A 23,246-nucleotide genomic window follows, 5' to 3' on the forward strand; every position below is an offset into this window, starting at 1 on the left:
CAACACATATTTGTCAAGTTATTGGCGTCATTTTCATTCGGAACTCTCTCATAATCACTGTACATGAATAGTGAATCGACAAAAAATATGTTTATGAAAATTGACATTACAGAGAATATTTGGTCCTTACCCCTCAGTCATGGTCTATTGACTTTGAAACTTTTGCTTAGTTTACATGTATTAGTTTGTGATTAGGTCAGTTTAAGATGAACCACTAATGTAAAGTCAATGATATTGGGTATGCAAATGTATTGGCATTTGTAAGTTTCATTTCTATGGAGATTATATAACCCCACCCCCTAATTATGGTTCATTGACTTTGAAACTTTTACATAGTTTACAAGTTAATGTTTGTGTTTAGGTTTGTTTAAAGGGAACGTCAATGGTATTTGGTTTGCAGTTGTATTAGCATTGGCACATCTCATTTCCATGGAGATTGTTTAGCCCTGTACCTTCAGTCATGGTTCATTGACTTTGAATATTTGCATAACTTACATGTTAAAGTATTGCTATTTTAATTTCAACATTTGCATTATCAAAATAACAAATAAGCGAGACATATCTCTGTGTTAACAGTTTATTATACATTAGATATGAGTGGAGTATGCTTAGCAGGACAACATGTGAAACTTCTTGTTTTCTTATATAATGCAAATATGAAAAATTTTGAACTGCTATTCAGTCAAGAGTGCCATCAGGGATCTATACATATAACAGCTGTAGTTCATCAAATCTCTAACTGGAATGAATTTTGTCAAAGTTTGGAAGGGGACACCCCTCAGCACTCTCCTGAATCTGACAGATGTAACATGTTGTATATTTCAGCATTAATCCAATTAATGGCAGCTACAGCAGCTAAGAGGGATGTATGCTATTATACTTTTGATGATGAAAGACTAAAGAATGATATATTCAATATACACCAATATCTTACTGTCACAAATCCTTTAGGTATAGGTAAGTATAGTTTACTGCTGTAAATAGATTGGAAACAAAGTAATGGTACTGACTGAAAGTTATGATTTGTGTATGTTGAAATACTGATAGATAACCACAATCATACTGAATTGATGAGGGCTATTCCATTAAACATATGTTGGATAGAAAGGATTTTTTTGGGCTCTGATCATTTGTGGTTATATATCCATTTGATATATGCAAAACTACTAGAAGAAAGTACGTTTGTTGTTGGGTACTTTGAAAGTCCATTCCTATTTTCTCACATCCAGTTTAATAGAATAGCCCCAACATCACAATGCATTTTCTGACAAAAAAGTTAAGAATTTGGAAATTGTCATGTCTGTTTTATAGTTTGAATTTGATAAATTGTCCTCTTTTAAAATCAAAAATATTAAATTGAATCCATTTAAATGAATCCTTTAATTAAAAAAGAGAGGCAAAAGGAACATTCAAACTCATAAGTCAAACACAAACTGACAATGCCATGGCAAAAACCAAAACTTTCCAAAGACAAAACAACATTATACAAAACATGACATAGAAAACTAATGATAAAGCAACACATATCCCACCAAAAACCCGGTGGCACTCAGATGCTCCGGAAGGGTAAGCAGATCCTGCTCTACGTGTGGCACCTGTCGTTTTGCTCATGTAGGTTCAAACCTGGTAATAAATCCCGGGACTGTGATTACTACAATTGGAACATATCCATCATCATCAGTGAAACAGATATTCCATAAGGGTCAACCAACTTGTGATGGTGTCCGTAAAATTTTTGAAGGGATGATTACAACTTCACCACTTATAACTCCTGGTTTACTAGATTCTTTGTCAGCAGCAACTCTCTATCAAGGAAATCATGATAGGAAATGCAAGCTCTGGAATATCTTATCAACTGGGAAACATATACTCCATATACTTCATTATGTTTGTTTTTTTGTCATATGTATGCAAATTTGGTAATTTTCCCAATAAATTCACTTCTTTCTTTAAGAGTTCTTAAAATAATAATTACTTGTCTGATAAGAATGAATGATTACATTTAAAAGTATAAATGAGTGTACGACACAAATGCCCCCGTCTACAATTTGTCGACTAGAACTTAATCTAAACACTCAATCTGTATATCATCATTGAACACTTATATACCAAATCTCAATTTCAGATCTTCCACCATAAAAAAGGTCAATTTTCATGTAGTTTTTATAAGTCCAAGGACCTTATTTCAGTGTAAATTTTATCAACAACTGTGAAAGTACTTTAAACACATTATATTTTCAACTTGCATTATGCTTTCAACTTGCAGTGGCAGAATTAAATGTTGAAATAGCGTTTTGAGTTATAGAAAATTGCAATGAAGATATGGATTCGCATTGTTTCTAGATTTCTAGCAGATACTTCCATAACGTTATGAGTTTGCATACACTTGCAATTCATGCAGACATGTATTCATATGACGTAATAAATTGACATACATTTGCAATTCTCACATATACTCATATAACGTTGTGAGTAGGCATGTATTCATATAACATTATAAGGAGACATATATTCATATAACGTTATGAGTTGACATACATTTTTCATTTAGATATATATTCACATAACGTTAGGAGTTACTGTAGACATGACTTGTATTCATATAACATTATAAGTAGACATGTATTCATATAACGTTATGAGTTGACATACATTTCCAATTGAGATATGTATTCGTATAAGTTATAACTTTATGAGTTGACAAACATTTCCAATTGAGATATGTATTCACATAACGTTTTGAATTTATAATATATATGTATTCACATAACGTTACGAGTTGACATACATTTCCAATTTGGATATATATTCATACAATGTTATTTAAGGAATGACTGTAATATTTTTTCTGTCTATGAAGAAATAACATCAAAAATGTGGTGCACACTGAATAACCCGCGTAGCGAGTTATTTTAAAGTGTGCACCACATTTTTTATGTTATTTCGAATAGACAGAAAAAATATTACAGTCATTTCTTATAATTTAATTCTGAATTCCATTTCAAACCTGAGTAAACCATGAAAAAACGTTGATGACGTCACGGTCACATGACAAAATTATGTCTATGAGCTGATAAACAAAACAACGTCAGCCAATCAGAAGACGCGTTACATCCAAAATTAAATTATAAGTTGACATACATTTACAATTAAGCCATGTATTCATATAACGTTATGAGTTGACATACATTTGCAATTTATATGTGTATTCAAATAGCGTTATGAGTTGCCAAATACTATTAGTTACATAGTGTGCTAGTGACCTAATACGGTATATATGGGGTCAGTAAATTCCATATGGGGTGAGAGCGAAGCTCGAATCCCAATATGGAATTTACTGACCCCATATATACCGTATTACGTCACTAGCACACTATGTAACGAATTTATCTTACCGACTATCTTAACGTGTGAAATTTAAACTAGTGACCTATCAAAATGAGCAAGTCTTCAATACCGTTAGCATTAAGAAACTACTTCCATTAATCCTACAAAAACAGATGCCAACAATAACAACTTGTTAGGTTTAAATGTGTTTTATAAATTTATTTCAATCTTCATCATCAATTTCTTCGTCTGTTGAAACCTTTAAGATGTTTTCTCAGTACCGTTTTGTTTTTATAAAGGGACGTAACACCACTACTAACCGTGTATGAAATAAGCCCCGCCTCCCTACTAACCTAATATGGAATATACACGGTCTCCACGCGGACGCTTTCAACCAATCATATTCCTAGAAATGTATAGGAGGTAAGATAATTGCAATTTCATATATGTATTCACTAAACGTTAAGAGCTGACATACTGTTTGATAAAAGATACGAATTGTCTTACCGTTACGAGTTCTATGCTTTTACAGCATCATTCGTCCTGGATCATACCACAGCTTACATTATATTCATATAACATTATGCGATAACATAATGATGTGTTGTACACACAAAGTTTCAAATTCCTAGATCTATATTTCAAAAAAGCATGATGAATCTCAATATTATATACTGTAACCTAAATTGAAGGCTAATAACATTATTTGATAACTCATTTTGACAGGAATGCACAGAAGCGAATCGAGACTTTCCAAACCTTTTTTCAGCATTATCGAAATTGGTATAACAATAAAGGGGTAAACATAGTTTGATGAAGATCATTAGAAAATAAAGTGAATTCTAAGGTTTTCTTTAAATTTCTTTGCTGATTCAAATGAAATTGCCCATGACAGCGGATTGATGCATGGACAGACCACTAAATTACTCCACTTCATTAAGCAAGGGTAAATGAATCATTGTTTTGAGCTGATTTTTATGTGGTGTTGAGGGTGTCTAATACATCCCTAGTTGTCCAACGTGAAGTGTATTAAAAAGTGGGGCTTGGCCAACAAGTGCTTTTTTAAAAAAATTGCTCTGTAGGGCGCAGCTTGATACGACAGCAGAGGTCTAACCATGAACAGACGATGCAAGTATGAACAAAACATTCACGCTTGATACAGTTCTGAATGAGGATTGTGAATAAATATTTGCTGAAACCGCAATCAAGCAAAGTTAAATTTGGACCCTTTGGACCTTAATGTAGACCAATTTGATAACGAGCCCAAAATTCAAAATCTAAATCCAGCATATCAAAATACCCAATACATTTATTTTTTGTTGAAATCAAACAAAAACTTTTTGACAACTTTAAAAATTAGGCTCAAAATAAAAAAATCTAAATACATGTTTAGATTTAGGATATCAAAGAACCTCAAGAATTAATTGTTTGTTAAATTCAAATTCAAAGTCCAAGTCAACATATTTAGTCTGGAACAACTGTACTATACTGTCCCATAACGATCTGTGTTCCGACGAAAGCGCATTAAACCAGGTTAGAGCCGGTCCAGTCAAATGCAAATGCAAATGCAATGCCGCAATTTTGCGATTATCGTCCAATGTTGAAATGTTATGAAGGGTTGCATAAGACTCAAATTCCGATATAAATATTGCCGCATTTTCATGAGGATAGTCCCTAAATTTCCGACAGTTCGCCAATTTCCCCATTTGTTCGTTATTAGCAGTATTTAAATAAGTAGGTAAAACTAGTTTTGGGGATGGAGTAAGTAAGTAGGTAATATCAGGATCACATATCTGATTGAGCGACAAAAATTCATTGGATAAATAAGAACATGGGTAATCAGTTTCTAGAGAATGTTCAGAATACTGAGACAGAGGTGATATTGAAACTGGTAAAGGCAGTAGAGGTGTGTCAGGCGAATATACTGGTCTAATTCCAAATTCGATTTCACTGTCGTACCCGTCGTCGGAAAAGTTTACAGATACTGGATTTGAATTCATTTACAAGTTTATACTACCCAAACTTAAGAATTTACACGTACACGTAGCGAGTTTATTCTCACATACCTGAAAGAAAGATGCATCAGCACATTAACAAATATAAAATCTTTATATATTTATTTCGTGATACGATTTATGTCTTCGTGTAGCAAGATAATTCTCGCATACACTGAAAAATGCACCAGCCCATTTACTATCAGATAATTGCAGCGAGACAAATTCTCACATACAAAACTTAATTCCTGAAGTGACAAACATGACAAACAAGTATCTAAAATGTGAACTACAATCTGCGAGACTCATCAGAAATAAAATTTACTTTCTACATCAAAAATGTCTGCCTCTTACGACCACGTGTTTCTCCTTCAACAGAAAAATCCCAACGTCATCCAGTGATGTACATCAATCTACCGACTTGAAAACGTTCCCAACAGTACCTGGTCATCAAATAATTCTATTGTCCATCTTTAAAGTCATTTTTTCATGCATTACGGGATTGAAAATTTTATCTTAGTTTTTCCTTTTTTTTGTATCCACATTTATAGTTCGTGATATAAAGTATTCGTTCCCTGCTCAGCTCAGATTAACGAAGAGTTGTTTCTATGCGAAGAAACGAGTGTTTGGATTACCCGAAATACAAAATAAGGGTTCCTTGAATAGTGTGTTCGTAAAAAAGGGGAAGACTTAGAATATGTCAAATATCTGTCGGGGCCACTAAAATATACTGTTTTTAATTCTGTTGTACCTTCTTTTGATTAAAAAGTCATTTAACTCAAGGAAAAGTATGTGTTTATCAATTTGTCTTTAAGAAAAAAAACGTGTAATCATCAATCGGGGCCACGTATAGCCGATTATTCGGTATGTGGTTTTCTCATTGTTGAAGGCATTATGGTTGGTGATATTAATGTGTTGAATATTGGTACTACCATAGATGAACAAAATTAGCTACTAATTATTATATGCTGATGATGATGATGTTATTTTAATGGCTGAGAACGAAGAAGATTTACCAAAATTGTTGAATGTGCTTAGTACATGGTGTCTCAATGATGAGCTGACAGTACGTTAATATAAAATAAATCTAAGCAATCCAGCTGTTGTACAAACTATTTTTTCTATTGGTACTGCGACCTGTAATTGCTTTTTAAATTATCTTCGTCATTTCAACTCTGGTGGATAGTTTTCTCATTCGCAATCATACCATAACTCCCTATTTTATATGAATAATAATTACGTTTTGCATAATTTCAAGCGGTCTGTCATAATTGTTGATATTGGGTTGCGTTGAACCCCAAGGACGCCACATTTTACACCTATATATTTGAAATAAGTCTGAATTTAAATTTGCGTCTATTCGTGCAAATATTGAAACAGTAAATGGGGAAGAATAAAAATAAAGAAACGGACTACAATATTCTCGGCTTGGAGTAAAAGCCAATTTCCATTGTTTTTACTGTTATTTCCGCAAATCTTTTATTTCAAATATATTTTTTTCTAACAAAGCATCAAAGGAAAGATCAACAGCCCTTTTATCATTACTAATTAGCAACAAAGAAAAATAATTTACTAGTTAAAAGATTGATCGGATCAATTAACAATGTGATCAGACATTACACAAGAAGAGCGCGTGTCACGTTAAAAATGTTAATAACTTTTAAATCTATTTAAATCTTCGAACCAACATTTTAAATATTTTTTTTAATAATAATAATTAATCTTAATTAATGATCTCCTTTCATTGATATCCTTGGTGCAGTTCTTATGAATTCGTCAAGCTTCAGTGGATTCAATCAACAATATGACAACCGGACACATTACACAAAAGTGGGCGCGTGCCATGTGAAATGTTAATAACTCTTTCATTTCTGAATATATTTACACCAAAATTTAAATATATGCTTTTTATTTACAACATTATGGTACTGAATGACCTTTGTGCTTATATGACTGTTTCATTTTGGGCTTAGTGCAGTTTCCAGAGCTTCGTGCACCAAGGCGGCCTAGGTGGTGTTTAGGTCGACGTACCGAGAAATTACCAACTAAAATCTGTGTTTTTAGACAATAGGTACAAATAGATGTTTAGTGTCCAGAATGTTGGTATGGGATGTGCCTTCATAACAAAATACACACATTACCATTTCTTGTGAATTTCCTTTTTCTCGAAACTGTCTTTTTTGTGACTTTCTTCAACAACAAAATATTTCATTTTCAATATCATACACGATTTATTTAAATAAATGTCTTATTTCTTTTCCCTCTAATTTTCAAAGGAAACCAACAATTTGTTTTTAAAACACCTTGCCCCACCCCCCCCCCCCCCCCCCCCCCCCTTTTCCCACAAAAAAATGAATTGGCATTGTCTAATATATATTCATCAATAAAATGCTGTTGTAATTTTATAAGACCTACTTTATAACATAATCTGGGACTAATGCATTTATCTATCAGTCACACATACAGTAAATTAATAAATGTATATTTTTCTTGTTTCAATTACCGTGTATGAGGGTAGGAATGGCATTTACCGTCAGGCGTCATAAACGGTCATTTTCGGCTAGCGTTAGCGTCAAATTGGTTAAAATTTTATCGTGATTCGTCAAAGTATCCTTATCGTGATTCGTCAGAGGTCTCAAATAATTAACCGTTACCGTTTTTTTGGAAATAATTTAACGTGAGTCGTCAAAATCAGTCGATTTTTTTTTATCGTCATAAGAAAATGTACATTTTATCGTCATGCCCCAAAAATTACCGTTCACGTCATTTGGCAAGATTTTTTACCGTTATTCGTCATGAAGGTACCCCCATTACGACACTCATGTATGGGACTATGAATGGGGCACCATTTATGAGGACATGAATTGGGTTAACAGATAAGAGAATATTCGGCCAAAAAATTAGATTAGGAGCGGGACCAAAAACTTTAGATAACAGAATAAAGAGATGATGAAATATAAAGACTGGATTGATTGATTGTTGATTGCTTAATGTCCAGTGGCAAATATTTCATGCATGTTTAGGACGAATATAATAGAGATCAAAGAATAAAGAATACAGTGAAATGGTAAAAAATTTAAAGATATAGAACTATAGAAACGATGATCTGACCCCCCCACCCCCACCCACACACCACCATCACCATTACTACCCACACTCGCCTATATACATCTCTAAACAAATATCTGATTTGGGTTCATGGTGCCCCCAGACCCCTTCCCCCCCACCACCACCACCACCATTACCACCCACACTCGCCTATATACATCTCTAAACAAATATCTAATTTGGGTTAATGGTGCCCCCCCAGACATCGAGATTCCGGATCCGCCCTGGCTAAATATATTTATCCCCGGCTTAGTATATTTCTATGATTTTGATTGGTTAACGCACGTCGTTACAAAACCCATAGCCCCTGGGTGTTGCTAACCCATATACCCGGACGTTGCTACCCATAACAACGGGGAACATCACGCGCGTTTTCCTTAGTTCCATGGTTGTTCCTTGTGAAATATCAAATTCTGTAGATTATCCATGATGTCTGTAATTAAATATTTAATCAACTAACGATTTTATCTTATTATGTCGATCATTTGCACTCATTTTAGTAAATGCATCACTTGGCTGCCACATTGTCAATGAATGGGACTACTGACCTAGCTGTTCAAATGACCCACGTTGACGTCACACCGTCTATGATGTACCTCTCACAACATTGAGCGCCAAAAATCGACCCATTCCCGTTGCTCTGTCTCTGGATTAAAAACGTCTTATATTTGACTACCTGTAGGGTTCTACCAAAGGTAGTACCCTACAACCCGTTAAAAATATGTCAAATTCCCAAATTCAATAAAAGATTTAAAAAAAAAATGTAAAAAACGTTGCTTTCACGTTAAATTTTGTGGTTGAATTTCTCTAAAAATCGCAAGATTTGGACTAAGACCGGGGATAAATTCGTTATCTACGTTCATATCCGTAGATATGGATATGAACGTAGATAACTTATAATATCCCTATAAGTTATTTATAAGCTTTCTCTGGAGAGTACTTTTTTCTTTAAGAATACGATATGTCATTTCCATCAACAGCCTCTTCGCCGCTATCGGTAATTTCTGAGAATTCTTCTAGCCAGAGTAGCTTTTGTACTCGACGAGATCTTTTTTTGTGTATACGTTTTAATGCCTTGACCTGAAACACAAACATGGTGATTCTAGAATGCCATTGAAATAAGAATTGGCTCTAGAATACCAAAACAAATAGAATACATATATATTACGTACAAAATTTATAAGGATATCCAACACTAAAATGTATATATGCTGATAAATTCGTCTTCTTTTTAAAAAAATTATATACCTCGGTTTCTGCCATGAAAAAAACGGATAACATATTTTTGAAAGCAGGTCAGGAACTAACCGTTATTATCGATCTGAAAGTATATATGACCGTACATATGTACATTTTGAAAAGTTTGCTTTGCCAAATGGAATTTGCTCATTGTTGAAGTGATCTACAATGTTGCTTAAGTCTACGTCATATGTTATCTGTTGAATTTTTTTCCTTATTCATATATAGGAATTATTTAATTCTTATTTTACATTTTATATAAAAATTCGAAGACTGTAGAACATCTGCCGTGAAGGTGTATTCAAAACAGCAATAGTTTTGTCTATATAAAAGGTGTGATACATTTTCTACATCTTTTTAGTTTTTTTTTGTGGAGCAATCGTTTATTTGGCCAATATAGTTATTATTATCTTTTTTATATTATTATCTTTTGTTAAGACGATTTTATTTTCATTCTCTTTCATACACTATATTGTCCTATAGTTTGGGAAAAGAGTTTTCAATTTCATTTATTGCAAGACTAGATTATTAATTCATTTAGAAATATTCCCCTTCGAGAATAGCAAATAATTGGATGTCAAAAAAAGGCGAAACCCTTTTGATCTTCTTTGGAAATTTAAAGTCATGTGTTGAAGATTAAAAATCGTGCGCCTAAGACATTTAAGATATTTTAAACTCAAGAAATAATAAGTAAAAGTCAAGCGCTGAAGTTTTGAAATCTAGTACAGGAGGTATAAAATACAGTTCCGAAGAATTAAAGTTATTTCTAGCGCTGATTTGTTAACGTTAACGGCTATTTTTAGCATTCTCCTTCATTTTTGTTGGACAGAATATTTATTTTCACACTGTTTTGGACAAAGTAATTTTTCCCAGTCATTGCCAGACAAGAATAGTCATAGTTTATATGCAATTAAGTTTCTATCATCCATCTTTGACAATAAGACACGACATTGCTGAAACAGAATTATTATCATTGAACGCTCTTCACCAGATTGGTGCAATTTTTATCTAAACGTAATTCTGTCAAATCTTCCACGGCTATTTCACACATAAGTCACAATCTTTAAAGTTGGTTCAAAGGAATTTTATTTCTAAAGCTTATCCGCCTTTTGATACGATTTTGTTTCCTGTCTATATTGTTCGTCGATTTTCTGCATCATTTGATAATCAGTCATGGAAAGAATAAAAAGAGCAAGCAATTAATCCTTAGTTTGAAAGTCAAAGTCAGACAAGGATTTTATTGATATGTTATCCAAAATCTGGAATGTCCTCAATCAACACACAAACAAAAGATCAAACATTAATTATTTCAATCAATTCATATACTAGTACATTAAAATGTAGAATACAAAATAGAATCTTGTATGTATTTTTTCCAATTTTCGATTTGACCGAGGAGGGACAGTTTTACGAATGGAAAATATAATTAGTTCTGGCTACAAATTAAATCAACAATTACATTAAGGTTAACATTATTTCTTTAAAATCGCCGATAATCAAGTTTGTATTTGAAAACAAATAATGTTGAAATCTATACAGTGTATATATATATTAAAGTGAATTCCTAGAACATGTGATTTTTGTAAGCATACAATAACTAATACCTCATCGAGGTAAGCTTGTGATACAATTGACGATTTTTTTAATGAGGTCACTTTTTTTTATCAAAGATCTAGAAACCTGTCCTTTCTCTCAAACGTGTCAGGAACCCAAACGTGTCTACATAACGTCACTGAACACGAACCATGCATAGGTACTTGGGGACAGGACAATTTTTTTAGCCCTCCCCTTTTTTTCCAAAATCCGTTATTTTTTTGTTTCTATTAATTTCAATTTTTTTCGCGTTTTTCTGTATTATATGAACATAAACATACTACAAGTAACTTGTATTTGCTTTTTACTATCAATTCCAAGTTTACTATCCACAGCAGTCACTGATATACTATATATAATCATGGAAGTATTATTTAGACAATACAGTATAATACATCCATGATTATATATAACAGTGACCGCTAATTAATAGAAAAAAATATAACGGATTTTGGAAAAAAAAGGGGAGGGCTGAAAAAATGTTCTGTCCCCAAGTACCTATGGAACCATGTCTAGCTGGTGTAGAACGTAAATGCAATGAAACAATTGAATATTATTGCTGTGAATGACGCTTCCTTTTGTTATATGCATGCACAAAATTGGCATCTTCTTTTATCCAGTATTTTGTTCTGTTTGATATTATTGCACTTTAAAAAATTATGAATACACAGGCCTATAGAAAGGTGTTGGTCGGAATCAAAAGTTTATTCATAACGTTTTATGAAATCAAATGAAGCTGTATTTGCAAACTCTGCACTTTAAGAGCTTATTGTTCTTAAGAAATAAACAATGTCGTTATCAGACTAAAACATCGTGTTTCAATTCACATTTTTCTTGAAGATTGAAATTTCTGTCAGAATCACTTTCATCCATCTCAACATATATGAAATTTCGGTAAAGCGATATGTTTTATTCACACCAAAGATTCATCCTAATTATGGGACTCGTCACTGGTTTTATTTATGTATACACGCAAACAGATATTACTGCCATTTGTGTTGGGTTTATATACTTCAGGAACATCAAGAATGATACAAGAAGACTGACACTATTAGTTGTAAACATCAAACAAAGAATAATCATTTGATGTAAAAGTACATTTTTAAGTAATTATAGGATTTCTTTTCATTTAAAGTGAAATTAAAATTACTTAAAAAATGTGCACAGCTTTAATTTCAAAATGATTAAATCAATTACATACTACAGTTTTTATAGAAAATTATCATTCATATATATGTAGGTTTAATACAACAAGCAACATGTATGTTACTAGAATAAATAAATAACTAAAAAAAGAATTGAAATTTATCAAAAATCGTAATGTAAAAGCATAGATATAAATTAATATATTCAAAAGTCAGATGTCAAATTTATAATTGTACAGCCCATTTTTACGCTAACTTGTAAGAAGTATATGACTTTGTGTTGACTAGTAAACTGAGTAGTCTGCAAACGAATGTAAGTACTAGAGAGAAAGAAAAAACTGTAAGAAGTTTATTTATAAACAGCCTATACCTTTTTCCATACAGCTGAATCATCTGTAAGAAAGTTGATTTACGGCTATTCCAAAATCTTATCTTTATAAAAGTATATATATATATATGCGCTATGAACCCTTATATTATGCTAAGTTGTTTTTTGAGAAATGCACGGTTTTTGAAAATTAAAAAAAAAAAATGAAAATTAAATGCAAATGAGCTAATCCTTGCTGCTGAAAGACATTGTCAATGATATATTTTGTTTTCGTTTATTTCTAAAGAGAAAACGTTGGGAGAAGAAATGCCTTGCTATAGTAAATTTACAAAAGGCCATATTGTCCTGAAACCGGAAGCATCCATTATGTAGCCCCCAACGTCTGAAAACACTTACAGTAGACTTATTTCTGCATGTTTGATACCTTTCGGGACATCTCAACCCTTTTACTTCCGTGTTTAAGTGCAAAAAGTTCAGCCAATGAGATAGATCGATAGCTTGAAGTTGTTACAGAAGTATATTTTATGAAATGATAATGGAAAAACCACTATTGAAACTGGCGCACGTCCTGGGAGGCTGAGATCCGAAAATACCACCTAACCCGTCAAAAGGCTTCTTGACATCAAAGTCACGGTGATGAGGCCTTCAACACACAACAAGACTCTCACCTTACTGCAAGTCAAAAGACATTTTTTTTTGCAAAATAACGATCACGCCACACTATGAAAAGAAACATAAAGTTTGAAGTAATGTTGATAAATTAAATCTGGCAAAAAATCTAAGCATGTAATACATTGTGCTTTCAGTAATAGTTTTCTGTGACCTTTATACCGAAATGATTCCCACTGATCACTACATGTATTTGTCTTCCTTAGTGGAGACTCGGCTCATTCTAAACTTAAACACACGACAAGCCTCACTTACTGAAGTCAAGCAAAATTGTACTGTAAGGTTTATTATGTCTTTATTTTTTGTAACACTGTTGCGACATCAGGTGAATTGATAGATGAAATTTTTGTAGAAATGAATTAGCAAATTCTAAGTCATGTCATGACGAGAACAAGTTATATTTAAAAAAAAATGAGATGAACATTGTTTAGTACTTGACCGACACACTCATGCAGTCCGTTTTTTTGTTTTTATTTGCACACTAAACAGTCTAAATAAAAACATGTCGTTGCACTCAACCACATAATACTGATTCTGAGCCAACAAATTTATTTTTGACATCATAATGCTGCGAAGAATCGACAGAATTAAATATTAAAAATCTTTGAATTGCCCTGAATGTCTGCGTATTTGTTTATAACGGGGTGCAATGATTGGTGTAAGATATGACGTTAAATACCCTATACAACCAACCAAACTTTTCCCACAAAAGAGGAGGGGGGGGCCTGGATCCGCCTATTGTATATAACGGGTTATAAATTAAGTTTGATGTAAGATGTTACGGTGTTGTTAGTTGTAAATAACGGGGTATGATGATGGATGTTAGATGTGGTGGTGTGATACTCTGTATATAAAGGGGTACAAGGATAGATGTTAGATGTGGCGGAGTAATACTCTGTATATAAAGGGGTACAAGGATAGATGTTAGATGTGGCGGAGTAATACTCTGTATCTAAAAGGGTACAAGGATGGATGTTAGATGTGGCGGTGTGATACTCTGTATATAAAGGGGTACAAGGATAGATGTTAGATGTGGCGGAGTGATACTCTGTATATAAAGGGGTACAAGGATAGATGTTAGATGTGGCGGAGTGATACTCTGTATATAAATGGGTAGAAGGATAGATGTTAGTTGTGGCGGTATAAAACTCTGTATATAAAGGGGTATAAGTCTTGATGTGAGATGTGACGGTATGGTACTCTGTATATAAAGGGGTACAAGGATAGATGTAAGATGTGGTGGTGTGATACTCTGTATATAAATGGGTACAAGGATGGATGTTAGATGTGGCGGTGTGATACTCTGTATATACAGGGATACACGAATGGATGTTAGATGTGGTGGTGTGATACTCTGTATATAAAGGGGTACAAGGATAGATGTTAGATGTGGCGGCGTGATACTCTGTATATAAATGGGTACAAGGATGGATGTAAGATGTGGCGGTGTGATACTCTATATATAAAGGGGTACAAGGATAGATGTTAGTTGTGGTGGTGTGATACTCTGTATATAAAGGGGTACAAGGATAGATGTTAGATGTGGCGGAGTAATACTCTGTATCTAAAGGGGTACAAGGATGGATGTTAGATGTTGCGGTATGATACATTGTATATAAAGGGGTACACGGATAGATGTTAGATGTGGTGGTGTGATACTCTGTATATAAAGGGGTACAAAGATGGATGTTAGATGTGGCGGTGTGATAGTCTGTATATAAAGGGGTACAAGGATGGATGTTATATGTGGCAGAGTGATAGTCTGTAAATAAAGGGGTACAAGGATTGATGTTAGATGTGGTGGTGTGATACCCTGTATATAGAGGGGTACAAGGATTGATGTTAGATGTGGCGGTAATATACACTGTATATAAAGGGGTACAAGGATGGATGTTAGATGTGGCGGTGTGATACTCTGTATATAGAGGGGTACAAGGATAGATGTTAGATGTGGCGGAGTAATACTCTGTATCTAAAAGGGTACAAGGATGGATGTTAGATGTGGCGGTGTGATACTCTGTATATAAAGGGGTACAAGGATGGATGTTAGATGTGGTGATGTGATACTCTATATATAGGGGTACAAGGATGGATGTTAGATGTGGTGGTATGATACTCTGTATATAAAGGGGTACAAGGATGGATGTTAGATGTGGCGGTATGATACTCTGAATATAGAGGGGTACAAGGATGGATGTAAGATGTAGCGGTGTGATACTCTGTATATAAAAGGGTTTCAAGGATGGATGTTAGATGTGGCGGTGTGATACTCTGTATATAAATGGGTACAAGGATTGATGTTAGATGTGGCGGTGTGATACTCTGTATATAAAGGGGTACAAGGATAGATGTTAGATGTGGCGGTGTGATTCTCTGTATATAAAGGGGTACAAGGATGGATGTTAGATGTGGTGATGTGATACTCTGTATATAAAGGTGTACAAGGATAGATGTTAGATGTGGTGGCGTGATATTCTGTAAATAAATGGGTACAAGGATGGATGGAAGATGTGGCGGTGTGATACTCTGTATATAAAGGGGTACAAGGATGGATGTTAGATTTGGTGTTGTGATACTCTGTATATAAAGGGGTACAAGGACAGATGTTAGATGTGGCGGTGTAGTTAGTTGTATATAACGGGGTACAATGACAAATATGATATGTGACAGTGACAGAAGTTGTATATAAAGGGGTACAATGACGGATGTAAGTTGTGTAACTGTGTAGTAATTTGTATATAACGTGGTACAATGGCGAATATAAGATGTGACACTGCTGTAAGGTTACAATGATGGATGTAAGATGTGACGGTGTAGTAAGTTGTATATAACGGCGAACAAGGATGGATGTGATGTGACGGTGTTATAAGTTGTATATAGCGGTGTTCAAGGATGAATGTAAGATGTGACGGTGTGATAAGTTGTATATAACGGTGTACAAGGATGGATGTTAGATGTTAGATGTTACGGTGTTATAAGTTGTATATAATCGGGTACAAGGATGGATGTAAGATGTGACGGTGTAATAAGTTGTATATAACGGGGTACAATGACAAATATAAGATGTGACCCTGTTGTAAGGGTACAATCATGACAAATATAAGATTTGACACTGTTGTACAGGTACAATGTCATTTGGTGTCTTGTGGAGAGTTGTCTCATTGGCAATAATAACACATCTTCTAATTTTTATATTCATAGTAAATATTACTAAATAACTATCTAATCTTGTTCGAATTTTAAACACATGACGTTGTATGTATGTACACATGCCTAGCACAATGGTAACTAATTACGATATGAACGCACATGCAAGCTCTTAATATATACGAGTACAGTCCTTAAATCTAAGTGAATCATGATATGGATGCTCGGGTTTGTATAGCTACGGTTTAAAGCAGAGAACATGTCTGGGTATGATAAAGATCATTATAGGATTAAACTCATTTTTTCTAGAGGTTATTGATGTGTAAACTTGATTGATTAACTCACAAAATGATTTTTTTAGTTTGTGAGTCATCGACACAGTTCACACATCAATAACCTCTAGAAAAAATGTGTTTTAGGGGGTACCCAACACTTTCACTAAAATCGATTTGGCTCGTTTAATTTTCATGAAATTTTGATAAAATAGTTTCTTGGACCTGTTGATAGAAATATAAAAATTTCAAGAAATTTGAACCAAACAATTTACAGGAATAATTTCATTAGATTATAGCAGTTTGACAAACACTAATTTTGATCATTGAGAACTTTACTAATAGTATATGATTAAAACGTTCAGCTGATTTTTAAAGAGTTAACTCCCATTAAGTGTTTGGTACCCCCTTAATCCTTATAATTCTAAATCGGAACGTTATTTATTATTTCTTTTGATTTCAATTTCTTTACAATGCATCGTAAGAAGTTTCACCAACATAGTTTATCGAAGTGTAAACCTAGGAAAGAAACTTTAACGGACCAATCAAATTCAAGTATTTTGTTGATAAGCAAATCATATAATAAGAATCAGCACACCGTGCAACCGAATTGTCATGATTCAATTTAAAAAAACGTCGAACAAGGTCACAAACCGACGTTTTGCTAAATATGGTAAAAATTAGTTATGTCTATATACAAATCTAAGAGTCTTTTAACTATTTGTGTATAACAAACAACGCATTAATGATTATGCTATCTCATAATGTTATATGAATAAGATGTAAGCTGTGGTATTATTTAGGACGAAGAATTCCGGATGAAACATATAAGACCATATACCCAATTACGCGAAAAGAATCATTATTAACCTTATACGAAAACATATCTCCATTGCAAATGTATGTCAACGTTATAGGAATACATGTCTACTTATAACGTTACATGAATACATGTCTACTCATAACGTTATATGAATACATGTCTACTCATAACGTTATATGAATACATGTCTACTCATAATGTTATATGAATGTATGTCTGAATTGCAAATGTATGTCAACTCATAACGTTATATGATTACATGTCTGCATGAATTGCAAGTGTATTGTCAACACATAACGGTATGGAAGTATAGGTTTGAAAAAATCTAAAAACAATACGAATTCATATCAACATTGCAATAGTCCACAACCCATAACGCCTATTCAACAACAAATTATGCTACTGCAAGTTGAAAGCATAATGCAAGTTGAAAATATAATGTGTTTTTAATTCATGTGTATCAATTTTTGTGGTTTGAGCAAAAGTTTCTCGAAAGATTCTTTAAAATAATCATATGTTGTTTTATGATGATTTGTGGGAGATTGCAAAATAAGTTGTTCATTTTCACTTCAGAATATAAGCTGATTTGTCTATGCTTACAAATTGTCTCAATTGAAAGAAATTGCAAAGTAAACATTTCAATTGTTGCACACGTGTAATCAGATGTGATGACCCTTATTAAACTGAGATCTAATGATCAACAGATTAACAATTATCAAAGTTTTTTAATTGGGCCATAAACATGTCACTTAAAGAAAATGGTTACATAAAAAAATGCTACAAATGTAATGGAATCTACTGACAGAATATTTACCAGGCGTTGGTTCACTTGTGTTTAAATGTAATTTGAGTTGTAGAATTAATTCTTATGAAATAAAAAAGCAAGCCCAAGATGAATTTAAAAAAAAATTTTCATAAGAGAATTATGAGGAGATAAAATGAATACCTCATCATGTCATATCGTCAACGGAATTCTGACTTTCATCGATCAAAACTAATTTTTCATGATAATTAAAAGGTTAAAAGTCATACAGTTTAGGTTTTTTTAAAGATTAAATGGGTAAAATCCTGTCTGAAGTTTTTCATAGTGCATTTAAGGGATATTTGATGTATTTTCTAGATTATATGCCCGTATCCATGTAGTCAAACCTACATGAGGATCTTTCCATGTCTTGATTTGGAAAATAGTTGTTATTTATGCAGACACTTAAATTAATGGACAAAGTCATCCACGAAAACCACAAAAATTGGTACCCCACAAATAAAAGTACTTTCACAGTAGAACTAAATACACACTCAATCTGTAAGTTATCATTATGCATTAACATTTTTGAATATAGAACAAGTTTTATAAATGCATTTTAAATTTCTACCAATATTTTTATATAGGTACCATTTTGAATTTGATAGAAAGGTATGAAGGAGTGTTAAGAAAGTCACGGAGGAAACCAAATATGAACTTATTTGAATATATTGTCAAAGTTTTTGATGGATCTCTAGAAAACACTGATAGTGAACCTGACTCTCCTGCTATTGAAAGAGAAATGTCACGGGAAATGTTGTACAGTAAGGAATCTTGCATGGGTGAAGAAGCTGTTTCAAAGAACTCAGTGAAGCGACAGTTATCTGAAGATTACAAAGCTACCACACCTTAGGTAAAGGAAAAAGAAGACATATATGAACAAATCATTAGGCTTCTAAGTTTGCAACATATGAGCTGCTTGAATATATTATAAAACTATTTTGACATTCAGTTTGGGATACTCGAAAGAAAAGCTGCACATAAGAGATGATGCTTTGGTATTAAAATTGTTCAAAGGAAACAATATAAGAAACTGGAGAAGTTTTTAGAAATCCCTTACAATCTGATGTTCTGTCATGTCATTTCTTATAATTCTAATCAAGACAAAAACTTTTTTAATTAGTTATGCCCCCTCCGTAGCGGAGGGGGCATTAAGTTTTACCCTTGACCGTCTGTACATCCTTTCGTCCCAAAATTGGTTTCCGTTCACTAACTTTAGTTTGCCTCAATCAAATGTTATGAAACTTATCCACAATGCTTATTACCACAAAAGACAGATCGAGTATGCATTTTGGTGGCATCACTTTTACCGTTCGAGAGTTATGCCCCTTTACAAATGGAAAAATTGCTGAATTTTTCCTTTCCCTTCTCTAACTTTAGTTTGCCTCAACCAAATGTTATGAAACTTATCCACAATGTTTATTACCACAAAAAACAGATCAAGTTTGAATTTTGGTGGTGTCACTTTCACCGTTCTAAAGTTATGCCCCTTTACAAATGGAAAAATCGCTGAATTTTTCTTTTCTGTTCTCTAATTTAAGTTTACGTCAACTAAATGTTATGAAACTTATAAACAATGCTAATTACCACAAAACTCAGATCAAGTTCAAATTTGGGTAGTGTCACTTTTACGGTTCTTGAGTTATGGCCCTTTATAACGTTATATGCAAGCGGGGGCATCATCTGTGTCCCATGGACACATTCCCCATTTATTGTTGAATTATTTAGTCAAGAAATTTTATGATGATTATCTAACAAAGCTGAAAAATGATATTATGTTAGATTGGTTCATGGTTTTTATTGATATAAACTTAAAAGATGGAAAACAATTGAACAAGAATGTTCTTTGATCCTATTGTAGAAGTAAAGACTAATTTTCATGTTAAGTTAATGTCTTTTTTCCATCCTTGTCAACTGATAAATTTATTGTCAAGTTCATTTATGTATGAACACTCTTTGTTATTAGGTTACATATAGACTATTTAACTGGTTCATAGATACTTGATTTTAATCAACATAGTGGATTGGATAAATAAAAGGATTTTGTCTTTGCATCAGTCTATCTGCTTTCTTTTTGTTTATGTGAGAAGTTAAGTGAAAATGATTTGATTCAATTTTTTAAAACTACTCTTTATCTCTTCATATTGGTTTAATCTGGTTCTAGAACTTTGGTGTTGTTGGAGCATTCCAGAAATATCTATAGATATTGTATGAGGCAGGGGCCAGTGTTAAGATTATTTTCAGTCATTACGATCAGTAATTCTTATGTAATTTTCTTGCAATGAAATAATGCAATATATTATATAAAAAAAACCATTTGATAAGTACTGCTATGTTTGCTTGTAACTGATCATCTCTTTATTTAATTTTGATATGGCAGCTATTAACTTACTATCAGTTTATATAATTGATAACTATCTTTTTTTGTTATAAGTGGTACTAGTTATCTATTTGCAATTTGAATGGAGAAGATATGGTATGATTTGGGGCTTTTTTGCACTGTTAATTTCACTGAAAATAAAACATATGAGATCATTACTTATCACATTTTTGAAGAAGAAAGACTTTAAAAAAAATTGAATATATACCAAGCCTTTGATGACACAATTTGCCTGTGACATCATAAAAGTGACTTTATAAGTAAAATTTTCAGTTTTTTGCAAAAAATACAAACAAAATTTTACAAACATTTTGGCTAAATTAATATAAAACATATGGTTAAGTATTGTGAAAATATGTGTATAAATGTGCCTTCTACAGTTCCCCATATGATAGAATATGAAGCATTCTTGGTTATGTATTCAAAAGCTTTCATTAAAATGTTGTGATTGGCTAACAACATCCAAATCAATGGATATTCAACCAATGATGTGATGTTATTTTTATTTCGGTGCACTTACAATGAGATTACCCATAATCCTTTAGATTCTGAAAAGACATATTTGATGATGGAAAAGTAAAATTGTCAGATCTGATGAATGTTTAAAAAAAATACCATAGACTGAATTCCCCTTTTCAATTTGAAGAGTTTTATAAATGAGCTTTATATGGCAATGAAAATTTTTCATTTTTTGAAATGAATAATTTTAAAACAACATTAAAAATGACTTGATGACAAACTGTTTTATAATTTTAATTGTAAATATTTATTTGTAGATAATATTTTTGTTTGTAATTTTAATTTATTATACTACACTGTAGAAGGTCAGTGCTGTGAAAATGTTGATATGGTTGTGTCAAGAAACTTATTGGTTATCATGATCAAGATATATATATTAAGATAAGTTTTCTTACTGTATTAGTGTGCATAAAATGTTATTCATGATGAAATGAATGAAAAGAAATGTCATTATTTTATATTCTATAAAAGGTTTTTTTATTTGTGGATGCCAAGTTTCATAGTTTATTGAACATCACTATTGTTTCATTGGTTCCTTGTCAAATTGACATAAAATACTTCAATAGTCCCTGTTTTGTGGAAAATTTGATCAACTAAGAAAATAATTAAGATGGGTTCCCTAGGAATAGGATATAATATGTCCCACTGTAATTATTGTGTCTCATGACAGTTGATGTTTAGGGATACAGAGGAATAAATCAAAGTGCTTTGTCTTAGTGTCTGTCCTGTCTGTCTGTAATTACTTCTGCTGTCTCGCATCATCTTTGTCTTCCGTGTCACACTGTTAGTTTTTCTGCATCTCTGTAACAGAATTCCACTAAACATGCATAGATTTGTGTAATTAAGTATTGAATCCTTTGTATGTTTTTATATCTATGGGATATTGTTAAGGTAGTTTGAGAGTCTTCCGCCATCTTGGATTGTAAAATAGAAGAACACAATCGGTTTAGATCTTTAATTAAAAGTGCAAATTTTGTGAGACGAATGCAATTCTTTTGTTAGTCTTTTCATCTTAATGAAAAAAAATATGTGTTTTATTATATTTTCTCAACAGTTTTTTACAAATACAAAGTATTTTTTGTTTTTGATTCAATTTGTTACAACTTTGTCATATAAGGGGAGATAACTCTGATAATGTACTTTTTATAAAGTAATATATTATGAATTTAGGTATTTTGTTTTGTATCGAGAAAAACAAGTGCCATGACCCCAATTTTTATTTTTATTTTCTGAAAGCACATTATAAGAGCTATCTTCTCATAAATTTAATTTAAAAATTTGATTGTTTAGTTTTCTTTTTATCGCAAAAGATTAGGTTTTCCATGTATAATCTATACAAAATCTGACAATTTTGCACAACCTGTAGCTTGATAAAAAGCCCTGTGACCCATACTTTTTATTTTGTTTTTGAAAAAAGATTACTTCAAACTGCATTTTTACACATAATTAGAAAATTCTATCGATTTTAATTTATACCCCCATCTACCTTAAGAGTATATTTAATCTAATTTTTAGTATTGACTGAGATATAATAAGTAGTATGTATGCACTAAGGTGTAAATTAATTCATTTGAATGAAAGATGTACAATCAACACTTGTAAGTTTTTTCAAAGAAATGCAATACAGACATATGTAATAGTGCTAACTCTTACAATAAATCAACCTGTTCAATGATTTAATTTTTTATTTAGTTGATGCCACATTCTTTTAAATATATTTGTTAAATTGAACATTTGTCAGTTATCAATATTCCTGGCGAATAGTTAATAGAGTCAATGCCTTATATATATAATTAAGTTATTGTGTCTCATAACAGTAGAGCTGTAGGGACATAAAGGGATTACTTCTGCTGTCTTCAATGATACACTTTATGTTTTTCTGCATCTCCTTGACAGAATT

General features: G+C 32.5%; 1 long non-coding RNA gene across 1 annotated transcript; it reads left to right on the forward strand.

Moving 5' to 3' along the window:
- The first annotated feature begins 822 nt into the window (after positions 1-822).
- Positions 823-23,021, forward strand: LOC127709162 (uncharacterized). The gene is made up of 2 exons (XR_007985527.1): positions 823-957; positions 19,035-23,021. It is a non-coding gene; the product is annotated as an uncharacterized LOC127709162 (long non-coding RNA).
- Positions 23,022-23,246: the final 225 nt, after the last annotated feature.

Source organism: Mytilus californianus, unplaced genomic scaffold, assembly GCF_021869535.1.
Source record: "Mytilus californianus isolate M0D057914Y unplaced genomic scaffold, xbMytCali1.0.p SCAF_7, whole genome shotgun sequence".
NCBI lineage: Eukaryota > Metazoa > Mollusca > Bivalvia > Mytilida > Mytilidae > Mytilus > Mytilus californianus.